We start from the raw sequence: 17,306 nt of genomic DNA on the forward strand, positions 1-17,306 counted from the left end.
ACCGGAGAAGGTGAACGCTCCAAGGGCAGTTGACATTGGCCGAGCACAGATGCATTCGTATGAAGAAAGCTGGCCAGCAGGATTCAACGCTCCCTTATCTAAACAAGTCATAACTATGGCAGTGACACAAAGTCATACGTGTGGGATCTACTGAGGTTTGTGATCTAAATCACATCTACTCCAGGGTCATGGGACTCCAACAAAGTCGACACATCAAACTATGTGACGTCTTAGAGTACGAGCTTGCACCTGTGCCAACATCAATGTTCGATGAAAAGGGGGAGATGAGTATAGCAAAGACCAAGTGGACTTTGAATAAGAATCTCCAAGTGGAAATCTCAACAAAACTGGGTCCACAACCTGAAGTCACCATATTAGATGGTTGTGCAATCCTCTGGGTTATTCATTGGCTGAACAGGGGAATTGTGCAAGACTTTGTTGACAACTTCACGAGCTACATCATGGCAAAGGTGGATAAATCAGATGTATATCTGGCATTTGACAGATATCATGATTTCAGCATCAAGAGTGGAACAAGATTAGCAAGAGCTGGGCAGCAAGTTAGCAGGTGCCACAGGTTGAACCGCCAGACTCCACTGCCTCCACAGCTGGTGCTTCTGTCAATAACTGAGAACAAAGTTCAGCTGATAGAACTGATTTGCCAGAATTTGATTGACGTTAGTCAACAGAGAAAGCAGAGCCAACACAGGCTCGTCATTACGGGACAGGAGTCCACCCCAGTGGAAATACACCACGGAGCCCAAAGGTGTCGCACTGATTTGAAGACGACGCATAAGGAGGCAGATGTCATCATGATTCAGCAAGTCGCTAAAGTTGCCGAAGATGGCGCAAAATGCATCACAGTCATCTGTGATGATACTGATGTGTTCATCTTGCTTGTGTATCACTTCGCAGAACTTCATCTGCAATGCTGCGTAACAATGGAAGCAACATGTCCTGGCCAATCGTTGATCGACATTGGGGCCACTGCCAGAAAGCATGCCGGGATGGTGCAAGACCTACTAGCTTTACACACACTGACAGGTTGTGACACCGTTGCCCAGATGTATGGGAGAGGTAAACTTACTGGCAAGAAGTCACTCGCCGCAGGCCACTCACTTCAAAAACTTGGGAATGTGGATGCATCTCTTGACGATGTCAGCACCGAAGCCACTGTGTTCATGGCTGCTTGCTATGGTAGCAAGGAGAGAAGCAACATATCTGATGTTCGCAAAGAGGTGTGGTCTATGAAGATGGTGCAACCAAATGCCATCAAAGCACCAGACCTAAAGGCTCTGCCACCAACTACAGAGTCCTTTGAACAAAACGTGCGACGCGCTCATATCCAGACAGCAATATGGAAGTCAGCTGCTGAGCTGCAGCCACCACCTCTGGATCCCACTCAGTATGGATGGAAACGTGATGAGGCATCAAGATCATTACTTCCAATTATGCCGCCGCCCAACGTCGCTCTTGCACCACCAGAGATCTTGGAGCTAATACGATGTGGATGTTCCTCCGACAAGCAATGCGACACAGCTCAATGCCGCTGCACAGCAGCCAAGTTACCATGCACAGTTTTCTGTACGTGCCATGGAGATACTGGCTGCAGGAATGAGCGCACCAAGACAGCTGCTGCATTTGCCCTTGATGATGACTCTGACACTGAATGAGACACCAAGCACTGTAGTAGCCTTCATAAGGTTTACAAACCTGTTGTATAATATATATATATATATATATATATATATATATATATATATATATATATATATATATATATATATATGTATATATATATATGTATAATGTATGAACATTTGATTTACACAGGAATGTCTTCTTTTGTTCATGTTGTTTGCTGCTTTCATTGCGTACTGTCGAATTGTTGAATCTGTATGAATAATAAAGTGATCTATATTCACAGAGACTGAAGCGGTTTTTTTTCTATCTACATGTCCATTTATCTACATTTTCAATAATGGTGACTGCTAATTTGCATATTAATGAGCTAAATTTCAATGTTATCAAATTGTAAGTGGGTTTATCATGACCAGTGACCCTAAAAACATGGGTGTAGACACCTCAGCCAGGCTTTTTGAATGCTTACTTTTGGAGATATTAAGAAAAATAGTAGTTTTGACAATGGCCACCGCTAATTTGTATATTAATGGGTTTCTACAAAAATGCTCAAGGGTGCCAGAGTGGCATCAATCAGAATATTCATTCAGATGGTCTGGTGATCACAAAAATGCAGAAAAACATTGTGTGGACCCTAATGCAGGGTCATCTTGAAAAATGGTGTTTGACATCCGGACTATCTCGCTTTTTATTCCTTCCCTCTTCCTGCCACCTTTTTGGGCAAGCATTGAGCGCACCGTTCGAGGAGCGTCTTTCTGGAGCATTGACAGGGCAAGAACACCATGGAAGGAGAAAAGTAGCAGCACATTCAGCAGCATAGACTCGTTCAGTGACATGGTGTGCCGCCGTCACCGTGTTGCCACTCAAAGCACCATGCAGCGGTCACCGCACGCGCAATACACCATGCGGCGGTCACCGCACGCGCAATACACCATGCGGCGGTCACCGCACGCGCAATGCACCATTGTGTGATTTTTTCCCCTCTCTAAAGTAGGTGAAAACCTGAAAAGTGAAAAAAAGGAAGCCCAGGTAGAATTTCCGAATTTCTGGGGGAAGGGGAGAGACCATTCACCTGGCCGCCCGAGCAGGATCGGTGAGTGTTGTCATGGTAAAGTTTTTTCAAGGTGGTTATCCCCACTTTTGATGATTCCTCTTCCAAGGACCCTGCACCAAAGAAGACTCATGAGATCTGATTATTGGCTTAGGCCTTCTTCTTGTGGTCATGATTTTGAAGTCATTATGTGCGAGACACACGTTTGTCGGTAACATGTCCTTGTTGTACCGGCAGAGCATAATGGACCAAACCAATCTCTGTACAATGAATGGATGATGAGTGAGTGAAAGAGGTCTGCAATAAGTGACTTTTGCAAACAGCCGCCGATGGGAGGGACGTTTCTCTCGCAGAATTTCAGGAATGATCTATAAATGGCTTCAAAGCAAGCAATTCGGTGAGACCCTGGCAGCGCTCTCTGTGCAAACAGTGACCTCTTGCTCGACGGTGCACCCACCTGGTCGGACAGCTGCTGGGGCAGGATATGACCCGATGCCCGCGCAATGGTCATGACTCCTCGACACTTCGTGTGGCAGAAGAGCAAAGGAGTCGAAGAGTGCAGAGGTCCACCGCAGCGGGTTGGTATTGTGGGTGGGGTCTTTGTGCACGACTATTCAGGACACCACCTGATGCGAATATAGATGTCGGACGATGATGTAAGTTGCATCATTATTTGCGAATTGCATTTAAATTTGAAATTTTTTGTGGAATGTGGTGATAATTGGATCCAAAACCTTGTCTCGTGGTTTCGAGTGATCAATAATTCTGTGTCCTTACGTGGTTAAAAACAAATGTGGGTGATTGAACGATGAAAAAGGTGAGATCCTACAAGACGACGATGTAGAGAACGACATTGAGTGGTCAAGTCAGGTCACAGACTTGGTGATCATGCCAAATTAAACAGTTTGATTACTGTAACTAGAATTTAGAAATAAAACATTTATATTCCATCCGTTATATTACCAACTTGTGTGTCCTCCTCGACCCCTCATTCTCCCTAACATCCCTTATTTGTCCAAGTCTTTCTCTTTTGTCCGTGATTTGCATGATGTTGCTGTATCCCATCCTCCACCCCCCCTCTCTTTCTATTACTCCTTTTGTTCTGTTAGTCCTGATCCGTTATATGTTCTAGCTCCTTTCATGAGCCTCGACTTTGCATACAAAACAGACACGAATCTCTAATATTGTCCAGTGAGTAGCCAGCACGTGATGAGTTCATTATTACCTCTACCACCGAAGGTGTAGGAGGTTATGTTTTCACCCCTTTCTGTCTGTTTGTCTTTCTGTTTGTTTGTCTGTCTTTGTGCAGAATATCTCAAAAAAGTTGTGCACGGATTCCGCTGAAACTTGGTGGACAGGTTGGGTGTGTGACTACGATGAATTGATTCGATTTTGGTGAAGATCCGAATCCGGATCTGGATACGAAAGTTATTTAATATTTAAAGTGTTCTTCACCATTGAGAGATTGGGCCACCATTGAGAGAGAGAGAGATCCAGTACTGTATAGCATGATATTTCAAACATGTATTGGGCTCCGATATGTTCTGGTGGATCAGGCATTACCTGGCGGAGGTGTGCGCTCCACCGGGTGACCTTCTAGTTTTCACATTATCTCAGAAGCCTATTGCAGTCTCACATTAACCCTTGCAACTTGTTTGTGTGTTCGTGTGTACATATGTGTGCATGTGGCCATTTCCATGTTCGTGTATGCATGTGCACGTCAATCCATTTACTTGGTCATGTGTGCATGTACTTGTCCATGTGTGTGCTTGTTTGTGCACATACATGTCCTTGGGGTGCCGACTGTGGTTGCGGAGTTCCGTAGTGGTTGCGGTGAGATGGATGAAGTGCTGTGGCGTTTGTGGTGAAGATGTTGAAGCATTTGTCGTGGTTGTGGTGAGAAGTTTGAGCGTATGTTATTGTTGAGATTTTTAGGAAGGCATTGTGGTGGTCATTTGAAGGTTGTGGTGTTGGGGTTTGGGTACGGAGAAGGTTGAAACAAAGTGCCCATTGGGAATGGTGTGCAGTTTGAATGGGGTTTTAGTGGCTGTTAACGTGCGGTCTTGTGGCCTGCATGCTTGCATGAAAGAGAGGTCGTGTGTGCGAGGTAAAGTAAATAAATTTGATAAAGGTATGGAGAATAGAGTTAAAGACCTAACTAAAAGCCCTCATAACACATCTTGTCCCGTATACCTGCGACACACGATACCCGTATACCTGGGGACTGCTATATATTGTGTGTATTTGCCTTGAGGAGTGATGGTTTCACAGAACCGCAACAATACTTTGTAGAAGAGCCTATGGCAGCGAATACAGCTTCCAGTCTTCTTGGGTATGTCTGTATCAGCTTTGCACACCTGGATTTGGGGATTTTCTCTCATTGTTCCTTCCAGATTTGCTCAAGCTCTGTTAAGTTGGATGGGGAACATCAGTGAACAGCAATCTTCAAATGTTTTCACAGATTCTCAATGGGATTCAAGTCTGGGCTTTGGCAGGGCCACTTAAGGACTTTCATGTTCTTGTTCTGAAGTCATTCCAGTGTTTTTTTTAGCTGTATGATTGGGGTCATTTTCCTGTTGGAATGTAAATCCGGCGTAGTCTCAGATCTTTTGCACTCTGAAGCAGGTTCTCCTCAAGGGTTTTCCTGTATTTGGCTGCATTTATTGTTCCCTCACTCCTTACGAGTCTCCCAGTCCCTGCTGCTGAAAAGCATCCCAATAGCGTGATGCTGCCACCACCATGCTTCACGGTAGGGATGGTGTGAGATGGTGATGAGTTGTGCTTTGTTTCTGCCAGACATAGTGCTTTACATTCAGGCCAAAGAGTTGAATTTTTGTCTCATCAGACCACACAATCTTTCACCTAATGCTGTCAGAGTCTTTCACATGCCTTTTTGCAAGCCCCAGGCATGATGTCATTTGACTTTTTTCAGGAGTGGCTTCCATTTGGACACTCTCCCGTAAAGCCTAGACTTATGAAGTGCTGCAGAGACTGTTGCCCTATTGGCAGGTTCTTCCATCTTAGCCAAGGAACTCTGTGGTACTGTCAGAGTGGTCATTGGGTTCTTGGTCACCTCCCTGACCAAGGTCCTTCTTGCCCAGTTGTTCAGTTTGGTTGGACAGCCAGCTCGAGGAAGAATCCGGCAAGTTCCATATTCTTTCCATTTCTTAATGATGGAGATCACTGTGTTCTTGGGAACTTTCAACACTCTAGAAATTGTTTCATACCCTTCCCCAGATCTATGCCTCCTCACAATTATTTCTCGGAGTACCTTGGACAGGTCGTTGGACTTCGTGGTGGAGTTTCTGCTCTGACGTGCACCATCAACTGTGGGACCCTATATTGAAAGGTGTGTTTATTTCTAAATAATATCCAGTTAATTGAATTGGCCACAGGTGGACTTCAATCAAGTTGCAGAGACATCTCAAGGATGATCAAAAGAAATTGGATGTACCTGAGCTCAATTTAGAGTGTCAGAGCAAAGGAGTTGCATACTCGGTGATGAAAATTTTTTAATGTAATCCATTTTAAGTTCAAGTTGTAACAACAAAATGTGACAAAAGTCGAGGGGTGTGAATACTTTCTGAAAGCACTGGATGTGTAATCACGTATAGTGTGTGTGTGTGTGTGTGTGTGTGTGTGTGTGTGTGTGTGTGTGTGTGTGTGTGTGTGTGTGTGTATGTGTGTGTGTGTGTGTGTGTGTGTGTTTACATATTCATGCCGTTCGTGTTTGTGTGTTTATGCTCACGTCTACATGAAACGTGCCCAGGTGGGTGGTCGTATGTATACATAATAAGTATTTGACTCACGATTGTGTTTTTATTCCCACCATTATAGTCGAGTTGCTTTATGACGGAGTGTTAATCTTTTCATTATCTCTTTTTATGAACAACCATAATCAAAACTACTGTGATTTCAGTAAGCTCCCATCATGTGGTTATAATGCACCTGAAAATGCAAGAGAGCATTTTGCCTTAACAAATACTTTGTGATCTCACCCAGCCTCGATTGTGTTATTGTTCAAGACACCACAAGATGGCCTCAAAAGAGAAAGTTTCAGATTCCTTGGATACGGTGGTAAGCGCCATGCGAGAAATGCGGCTTCTGCAAACCAACTCAGCATTTCCCCGCAGATTGTCCTACAATTCTCCGACTTCACGAGGCTCTTACAATAAAGGTCAAGCCATCAGTGGAGCAGCAGAATCTGGTGTCCATGGTGCCAAGTGTACAAAACCATCATGGAGGGGAACCGGAACCACTGTGAAGCATTACGGCGAAACGTATCAGAGTGAAAGCGTGTGGTTGGACAAGGCCCAGGAGAATGGAAAAAAACAATCAAGGGTGTCACAAAGGAATTATACTTTGGTGGGATGTCCAGGAAGCATCGAAGGTCGACTTGATTGGTCAGCTGCCTTGTTTTCTGAAGGCCGTGTCCGACAACCACTGATACTTGGAGACAACAGTTTGGCAGATCTTGTGGCTGGATGGACAGTGAGGCCTCACTCTGCTCAAAGTGTTCCTCTGGAAACTCACCAACGTCACTCAGGACCAAGACTACCATTTCTGCGGTGTAAAGTCTTTGACAAAGGGCATGTGGTGCCGGGTGCTGGGGGTCAACTTCGCACACTGTACAAGAGACACTCGGATGGACATTCCCATGTTAGCGATGGCTCCCAAGATTCCCTAAGAACTGAAACTGGAAATAGATACTAGAACACACTTTGTATATCTCCAAAATGTGGTTCTTCTTTCATCAAAGTAATGCTGTTTGATAAAAAGTAAGATAGAGATCTTACTTGTGATTGTCAGTGATGATAACTGGCATGCCATGAATAAGAAACAAAAATGCAATCATAAACATAATTAAACTTGGCTAAACATTGATGGGAATAGTCATTCAAGGTGCATCTCCAACATATTCACCATCCATAGGCACGTTTTCCTTTGATAGTGATTAATAGTCAGCTGTTTCATCAGATAGTAACTAGTTTAAGATGTTGGGTTAGCTGGTAGGTTGTTTAATTTCTCCAACCTCAATACTGCCTGCACTCACTTCACTATCACTACTGCCTGCACTCACTTCACCATCACCACTCCCTGCATTGACTCCATCCTGACCATTGCCAATCTTCTCTCAGTCCACAAATGCAACCAACCTTTATATTATCCTCAAAACAGTCTGGTGTTGGCTTTGTGGTTAAGGTGGCTAGCTTGGGACTTAAGGGTCCTGATTTCGAGCCCATGTTTTCTGTTGAATTAACACCAGGTGGGGTTGACTAAGCCTGTCATCCTTCTGAGGTCAGTGAAATGAGTAGCAGTGTACAGTGGTAATAACCATTCAGGGTAGCCTGTGTCTGAGTGGTGACCTGTTCAGGACTGTCCTCCTTGCCATTGAAACTTCCTTGACAGCCATATGTGCCTTTATGGCACAAAAGGAATGGTATTATTATTTATTATTTGTCTTCAAAACTTTCATACTCCATTACCTCCCGCAATGTAGTTCATTCCTCCAACTTATCGCTAACAATGTCTTGGTATTGCCCACATCAAACATTGATCACATTGTTTGTATAATCTTCCTTTGTTGTACTTGCTCACCAACCGACTCATTTTCTATTAAACAGTTTCCAAACCATGTTTTCACTCCCATTCTTTCTTGAAAAAAGAAATGTTACGCTCAACGAGCCGTTAAAACGAGTAGGCCATACGTAAATACACGCTTTAAGATAAAACAATACAATTGCCTGCGAATCTGCTACGAATCCTACTGTGACCTTGAAGGTTCAGTGCAATGAAAATTGTGTACAAACCTTTTTTTGGATGATTATAATGAATTGTATGTAATACACCAAGAACTGAACGTGCTTTTTCATTTCAATGATTTTTTGAGGCGTTAAAGTTTAAAAGTTCAATCTGGCCAGTACCGCCCCTAAACATTCTGGACAGAACCTTAGGCGATTGTTTAATCCTTGTATTGTGACGTCATCTCAGGAACGATTGTTTCTATCATGCAAAAGATGAACATCTCATTTCAAGGCAAAGGGCGAGGGGGGTACAATTATCATTTCGCATCGCATCAATCGGCCTTGCGTGCGGTTTATTTGTCCCCACGCTTCAGGTATCTGCAGGATGCACGCAGTCTCACTGTACCATCACACTGTACACTGTACTTGTTCCACCATCACCACTGTGGGCTACTTGTTTGTTTGTGTGCAGGATATCTCAAAAAGTTATGTTCGATTTCGGCCAAAACTTGGTGGACAGGTTGGGTGTGTGACACGGACGAATTGATAAGATTTTGGTGAAGATCCGAATCCGGATCTGGATACGAGAATTTTTTTGATTTCTAAAGTGATTCTTCACCATTGAGAGATGAGGCCAAAAACGATCGCGTACTGTATATTTTTTGACTATTTTGACTTCTCACAAAAATTTATTGGGCCCGATATGTTTTACTGGATCAGGCATTGCATCACGGAGGGATGCGCTCTACCGAGTGTCCTCCTAGATACCCTCACCAGAGGAGAGGGTATTGCATTTGTGTCTGTTTGTTACTTACGAAATCTAAAGATTTCGTAAGTATATTGATGACTTCCGTTTCTGTTTGTTTGTTTGTAGGCACGATAACTCGAGAACGGAAGAAGCTACCAATGTCAAATTACACCACGTGATTCAGGAGGGTGATGGCTAGTGCTGATTAGATTTTGGTCAAAATCGGTCAAAGGTCAAGGTCACAGTGGGGTCAAAAATTCAATTTTTGATGGTTTGGTACAGAATCATGGTAGAAACTTCTGGTTTGCGTCGCTACCTTCTCCAGAGACAGCTTTTATTAGACAAAGTCAGAGGTCAAGTTGACGATTTCGTAAGTACCAGTCTATGACTGCTTGTTTGTTTGTTTGTCTGTTTATTTGTTTGTCTGCACAGAACTTTAGTGGTTTTTTCCACAACCTCCTGTCCGATTGAGAAAAATTTTCACCATAGGAGGGACTACTCATGTCAAATGTTGTAATTATAATTATGACAAGCATCATATATTATGATAATATATATGAAGCTTGTGGCCAAATTTCATCAAAATTGGGTGTTGGGTTTAAGCGATAATGACTGGTGTTTATCGACTCACTGACTGGCTCACTGACTGACTCACTCACCTACAGGCACTGCTCGATTGCGTGAGCTCACCTGACTAAAGTCCAAGTGAGCTAATAATTGATAAGTCACATGGTCTGGCAGTCATATTGGATTGAGCGAAAATCTTTTTAAAAACCTCTTTCTCTAGAACTGCTTCATCGATCGATGTGAAACTTCAGAATTATGAAATGGTAGTGATAGGGAATATAAGTTTTAAATTTCAACTTGATCGGATGCATGGTCTGGCAGCCAGAATTGTTTATTTGTTTTGATCTGGGTTCTTTTTTATTTTTTGAATGAGGCTCACTTGGCTGTGCCTGGATGAGCTTGAGGGTGGAGGAGCATGATTTTTTGGGTGAAAAAGTAAAAAAGTACAAGGATGGTGGTAAGGAAATTGAAAAAGTCAATGGGCACGACAGGCGTAAAGGCTGGTGAGAGGGCGAGAGAGAAAAAGGTGGGAATGAACGCAGGACATGCGGTCTGGTCTGTGTGATGAGAGACCTGGCCTGTAAGCCCTCGTTGAGGATTGGAGTGATCCCTCCGAGGACCGCCTGGTCAAGGTACCGCCTGTGTTGAAGACGCTGAGGCAGAGGAGGGCCTCATGAGGACGCGTTGATCGGAGAGGGAACAGAAGCGTTTCCTCCTGAGTGTCACCTGAGCCAACTTGAAGCAACGTGTGGCTTCAATGTGTTGCAGGAATTGCTCCGGTTCGTTTATTGGCGAAGTTTGAGAACCCTTCCAGAGAGAGAGGGAAGGGTGTTGGTGAAGTGTCATCCTTGTGGCCTGTGGCTGGGGCAAGGCCGTTGGAAGGTCAACTCAAACAGGCCTGAATTCTTCTTCTTCTCCCCCCCCCCACCTTTCTCCTTTACCAATTATTGGGTAGTCGATGTCTCTGAGACTCATAGTCTCTGAGATATAACGAACTTCGTTTTTTTTATTGTTTTCGACCAGGGTTCATTCAAAGTCTATCTTCTCCGACAGTTTTCATAGGATCCGGCTGGAAATTTTTCACAATATGGCTGAATGTACTGCCCACAGTCGCTCGTGGCCCGATTTTTGATTTTCGAAAAAATAATTTTTTTAATGATTTTTAAAGGATTTCAAAGTCCCGTTGCTAGGCAACCAAAGGTGCGTCAGCAACCAGTACCTACGCGGCACAACGACGTCATAAACTGGTCCTACCACCCAAATTTAATTAAAATCGAACAACTGCAAGGGGGTCAAAAACGCCCGACAAACACACACACGGTCAGACCGACACCACGACCAACAAATAAGGGTAGATCAAAAAAAATAATTTCAATCGAAAAAAAAAAAAATTCGAAATTTTTTTTTTCGACTCGATCGACTAACCAGCAGACAGACAGACAGACACACAGACAACAACAACAACGAATATAGTGGTCACTTATTTTTTTTCGTGAACCGAAAATAAACGCCATGGGTCAGGCAGGGTCAGGTGTCCGATCAAAGTGGGACGTCTTGGTACCTGGTCATCACTGCCAGCAGTTACAAAGTGGCAGTTTTAGGTATGTCCTATGATGTAACACACCAGCACATGAACACCACACAAAATACACGAACAGCACACAAAACAAGTCCTGGCGAGGGTGTGTAATCTCTGATTACTCCAGTTCCTGTTGTGATGTTTCCTGATCTGTTCTGTGTTCTCGCCCTTCCATGACCCTTGACTACGTGTACAAAAAAAAAACATGTAAAAAAGGACCACAAGTTCGACACCAAGTGGAACACTACAAAGACCTGCGTGTATTTACCCTGCAATCTCCCGTGATGGACCAAAGCACAAGGTGTGTTGCTCTCCCAACACAGGCAGGTAGGTCGTCGTCATGTTCAATCCATCCATTGTTTCAATCTCTGATGTTATCTTGTGTCCAGTCTAAACAGAGCGATCCATGTGGAACGAAATTTATTTATTTATTCGTATTCAGCCTGTGGCTGATTGGTGAGAGTATTTTCTCGGGGTCAGCTCAAATCGGTGCTGTTGTTACCAGGAATCTGGTAGCCTACTCAAATAGCCGACCTCTCAAGGATGACAGGCTTAGTCAACCCACTTGGTGTTAATTCAACGACGGACGGACAGGAACTTGAACTCATGACCCTGGGATGTTAATCCAGCCACCTTCACCGTGGAGCCAACATCAGGCTTTGGAACGAAATGATTCAAAAGATTCTTGTGAGGAGGAAACAACCGAGCATGGAAATCATGACAACAAACGTCGTGACGTCAATAAGTTAAACATGACGTCACGAAGTTATGCTTGGCGTCATATACGAGGACAAAATCCTCAGAAGGGATAAAATCATGAAGATATATTTAATTCTCTCAAAACAGCAGCGAAGGGAGAAACTCTCCAAATATCTAAATCATAATATCGAACCAAATAGTCCGATCAGAATGTGTTTGTAAAGTTCTTGTAACATTCACCATTTATATCAATATTCAGGAGATGTGGTGAATGGGTCCCGGTACAGCAAGACGGTGATCGGAGTTAGAAAAGGAATCCCGTGAATGAACAAGTCATACTTACCTGACGGGAGAGATACCGTGATCAGTAAGGCGGTTCCCTCATGGTGAGACTCACCCATTGCACTCCGGGGGGGTTGACCCTTGCGATTTCCACAAATGTGGGAAACTCGACCGTACTATTTGTGGTCGTGGGGGACTGCGTTCGCGCTATCCCCTCATCTTTAAACTAAAAACAGATAAACTTAACGTGTGGTTCAGGTGGCCGATGGGGTTATTTCGTCTTGACTTCGAGTTCAAAATTTGCATACATATATATATATATGTATGTGTGTAGATTTTGGCCGTATCTTGCAATTTTATACATTAGGCCTGCAATGACCTTTTGATCTTAACATTAATTGGTGGATGAATTCATCGACCTGATACACAAATCCTGTTCAAATTTCAAGTCAATCATATGCAAATTGAGGATTTTAGAAAGTGTTCCTTAGTTGTTGACCATTTGGTCTATGTTTACGTTTTGGCATTTGCTGATATGAAAAATAATTGGTGGTTGTATTTCACTGAGCTGAAATGAAATTCCCTTTCAAATTTCAAGTCAATCAGATGAAAATTGACAATTTAGAAATCCGGCCTATGTTGACCTTTTGACCTATGTTGATCTCAAAGGAATTGGTGCTTGAATTCAGTAAGCTGATATGTCAATGGTCTTCAAATTTCAAGTCAATCAGATGAAAATTGACAATTTTAGAAATTCGGCCTATGTTGACCTTTTGACCTATGTTGATCTCAAAGTAATTGGTCCTTGAATTCAGTAAGCTGATATGTCAATGGTCTTCAAATTGCAAGTCAATCAGATGAAAATTGACAATTTTAGAAAGAATTTTAAAAATGTGGTCCATGTTGACGTTTTGGCCTATGTTGACCTATTGGCGAATATTGACCTCAAATATAATAGGTGGTTGAATTCCGTGACTTTATATGCAAATGCTCTTCCGATTTCAAGTTAATCGGTTTTAAATTGAGGATTTTAGAAATTCGGCCGGTATTGACCTTTTGGTCTATGTTGAACTTTTGCCCAATGGTGATCTCAAAAATAATAGGTGAGTGAATTAATTGACCTGAGATGTAAATGCACTTCAAATTCCAAGTCAATCAGATAAAAATTGAGGATTTTAGAAATAATTAAAAAAATTTAGCCGATGATGTGGTGACCTTACGGTCTATGTTGACCGTTTGACCTAATTTAACCCCAGAAGTAATAGTTCTTTGAATTGAATGACCTGATGTGCAAATCCTGTTCAAATTTAAAGTCAATCGGATTGGGTTTCAGGATTTTAGAAAATTGTGGTTCAAATTGGCCTATTGGCCAATGTAGACCTTTTTGTCGACCGAATTTTATGAAACTTCAATGTGGGACTCATCACAGGGTCGTTGACATTAATCTCCAAACACTTCAGAATGATTGTTTAATCGGTTTGGGCTGGAGGTTTGCAGGCAAATAAACAAACAAACAGACAAACAAATGGACCCAAATGCAACACCCTCTCCTTTACCGAGGGTAATAAGACACAAAACTGGAACTGCCACTTTATAACTGCTGGCAGTGATGACCGAGTACCAAGACGTCATGCTTTGCGGCAACCCTGCTTTGATCGGACACTTGACCCCAACTCATGCCATTTATTATATTCAATTGAATTCAGAATGGGATTAAAATAAATTTAATTCAAATCGAATGGAAGACCAAATCGGTATACAGTCCTGTATTGGAGTCATCAGAAGGAACCCGAACAAGCAAAAAGCAAAGATGGAGTCATCAGGAGGAACCTTGATAGGATTCGGGTTTTAGCTGCAACTCCTCTGTTCTCAAGTTCATTCAGGCACAGCCAAGAGGGTCTGATTAAAATAAAAAAAATAAAAAATAACCCCAAAAAAACAAAAAAATTCTGGCTACCAGACCATGTGTCCAATCAGGTTGAAATTGCAAACGTATTGTTTTTAATTGTGGGGTAGATCGAGGAATTGAATTGGGAATTTAGGACTGAATCGAATTGTTTGGTCCGTGGACGCGTAGGAGACATCTCGATGTAATTATGTAGGGAAACTGTGAGCTTAAGTGTGACGTGTCACCACATGCGGGGACGGTCTTAATTCGATCGGGGTTATGAATAAGTTCCCCCCAGTATGTAATTCCCTCCCTGTGACTTTTTTCCTGTGTTTTCACAACCAAAACCACAATAATAAACAAGCAAAACGTGTCGAACAGGCAGAAGCCCCGCTTCCAAGGGCGACGGCAGGCAAAGTCATGCCCCCGAGGCTGATGATTGATGGGCATGATGTCAGAAGCCAGCCAAGCGGGCGGAGGACCACTTTCCTGGGTTTCTTGCGAGCAGGTCACGCCTCGGAGGAGGAAACGGTGGTTTGGGGGTGATGTCAGTGGGAGGCATCAGACCAGATAGGATGGAGAGATCGGGAGAGCGCATGCACGAGGCAGAGTGTAGTTGAGGGAAGGATTGAGGGAAGACACGAGTGCGGAGTGAGGGACGCACGTGGTCGAGAAAGAATCGAAGTTAAAAGATGGCCTGTAAGAACAGGCCTTGACGCTGGCTTTCCTTCGATGTGTGAAGAAGACTGCACAATTCTCGTACTCATGCTGAGGCGATTGGGCTTGCATGGTGAAGCAAGATGCTGGCCTTTGGCTCTTGGTTGGGTCGTGAGGAACAGACCCTGAATCTCGTGTATGACAAACAGCGGGTTGGTGAGGACGATTGGTGCACGAAGCAGCTGCTTCTGGGGGGGTTGAATCCCAGGGGGGGTTGAATCATCATAGGGATACATGGGAAACGAAGCAGCTGAGACGGGGTCTCTGAGCCTTGGTGTTGCGGATTTCTGCTTGCGGATTGCCTGGCGTACGTTGGTCCTGCTGCGAAAGAAGCCACTTGGCGCCATTTTGCACGTGTCTGCATATGCAAACACCATCGCCTCGGTTCCAAGTTCCACAAAGATCATCTCCGGGCCAAACTAAGTACCAGGTCGAAAGGAGGGATTTTCTTTTATGTTGTTTCCCCTTGTCTGTATTTGTGTCTGTGTGTTGAGGTTCCTCGACTTAGAGTTTCATTTAACTCACATATTTATCATAATTACATTTATTATTATCCTTTGTAAATATTTGTCTATTTTCATGAAACGTGTTCATTTTAAGAAGCTGTATCCGTGTATTTGTTGTGGGGTTCGAGTATAACCCCCCACCCCCTGCCTGTGCAACCATTCCCCGTGCCTCCGTTCCCTCCGCCATTGCGCCGTTTCCCCACGAGCAACATAAATCTCAGAGTTTCAGCTGTGGCCTCCAAGGGAGTAGTTTGGCCGTTCGGGGGCTGGCGGTGTTAACCGCCTGACAGCACAATTTGGGTCGGGGAGATGAACCTGGACCGGCCACTCCGCGACAATATATTCCCTCTCACTAAATGATTCAGAGAATCTTCCAACGAGGAAACCACTGAGCTGGGAAATCACGACAACAACCGGCGGCGTGATGTCACCAAGTTAAACCTGGCATCATGACGTCACTAAATTAATCCTGGCGTCATCATACCAGGACAAAATCCTCAAACGGGATCAAATCATGAAGACATTTTTAAATCCCTCAAAACAGCGGCGAAGGGAGAAATTCTCCAAATATCTAAATCATAATATCGAACCAAATCGTCCGATTAGAATGTGTTTGTAAAGTTCTTGTAACATTCACCATTTATATCAATATTCAGGAGATGTGGTGAATGGGTCCCGGTACAGCAAGACGGTGATCGGAGTTAGAAAAGGAATCCCGTGAATGAACAAGTCATACTTACCTGACGGGAGAGATACCGTGATCAGTAAGGCGGTTCCCTCATGGTGAGACTCACCCATTGCACTCCGGGGGGGTTGACCCTTGCGATTTCCCCAAATATGGGAAACTCGACCGTACTATTTGTGGTAGTGGGGGACTGCGTTCGCGCTATCCCCTCATCTTTAAACTAAAAACAGATAAACTTAACATGACTGGTGTTGGCTTCATGGTTCAGGTGGTTGGTTTGGGATTGTTAAGTTTTGAGTTTGAGTTTCTGTTGGGTGTTGATTTAACATCAGTGGGGTTACTCAGCCTGTCATCTTTCCCAGGTCGGCGAAATGAGTACCAGTGCACTGGGTGTTGGGGCACTGCATCAAGCGGCCCAGCCGCGCCCTCATCCAATGACGCAACCCACAGCCTTGTGCTGCATACGAAGGAGAAGGAGGAGATAAACTTGCATTTTATGACTGGAAGGATGGTTTGTATTCTTTGAGGTAAACTCATTCAACTCGAGCTGGAACGGGATTCGAACTGCAGCTTCACAGCTCATGGTGTTACCTTGCAAGCGGAGGTCGCGTTCGGGGCGTGCAACTCATGCAATTGCGAGTCATGGTGCCCGTGGCAGCAACGAACAAGTGACAAACAAACAAACAAGCAGTCATTGACTGGTACTTACGAAATCGTCAACTTGACCTCTGACCTTGTCTCATAAAAGCTGTCTCTCGAGAAGGTAGCGACGCAAATCAGAAGTTTCTATGATGATTCTGTACCAAACCATCAAAAATCGAATGTTTGACCTCACTGTGACCTTGACCTTTGACCGATTTTGACCAAAATCTAATCAGCGCGAGCCATCACTCTCCTGAATCACGTGGTGTAATTTGACATTGGTAGCTTCTTCCGTTTTCGAGTTATCGTGTCTACAAACAAACACACACCCAAACAAACACACACACACAAACACACAAACAGATGACAGAAGTCATCAATATAGATTTCGTAAGTAACAAATGAAAAAATCACTCATAGAGTGACATGGAGGCATATCCATACGTACATATATGTATGTGTATGTATGTATAAAGAGGGGCTAAGCAACGGACATTAATTGCTCGACCGCATTTCGCCGAGGATGTACTGGGTGAGCACGTGGCATTGATACGACC

The 17,306-nt window shown here is 43.7% G+C and overlaps 2 non-coding genes and 1 pseudogene across 3 annotated transcripts; all 3 read left to right on the top strand.

The window, feature by feature from the left end:
• The first annotated feature begins 4,145 nt into the window (after positions 1–4,145).
• Positions 4,146–8,319, top strand: LOC147033294 (uncharacterized; annotated as a pseudogene). The gene is made up of 2 exons (XR_015055515.1): positions 4,146–6,041; positions 6,695–8,319. The product of XR_015055515.1 is annotated as an uncharacterized LOC147033294 (transcript).
• A 4,045-nt stretch (positions 8,320–12,364) lies between these two features.
• On the top strand, positions 12,365–12,528 carry LOC147033295 (U1 spliceosomal RNA). Its single transcript, XR_015055667.1, has one exon. It is a non-coding gene; the product is annotated as a U1 spliceosomal RNA (small nuclear RNA).
• Positions 12,529–16,154: 3,626 nt separating this feature from the next.
• LOC147033296 (U1 spliceosomal RNA) lies at positions 16,155–16,318 on the top strand. The gene has a single exon (XR_015055655.1). It is a non-coding gene; the product is annotated as a U1 spliceosomal RNA (small nuclear RNA).
• The last annotated feature ends 988 nt before the right edge of the window (positions 16,319–17,306 follow it).

Source organism: Eptatretus burgeri, chromosome 2 (genome assembly GCF_056783735.1).
Source record: "Eptatretus burgeri isolate ZD-2024b chromosome 2, Ebu_testis_v1, whole genome shotgun sequence".
In the NCBI taxonomy this organism is placed as follows: Eukaryota; Metazoa; Chordata; class Myxini; order Myxiniformes; family Myxinidae; genus Eptatretus; species Eptatretus burgeri.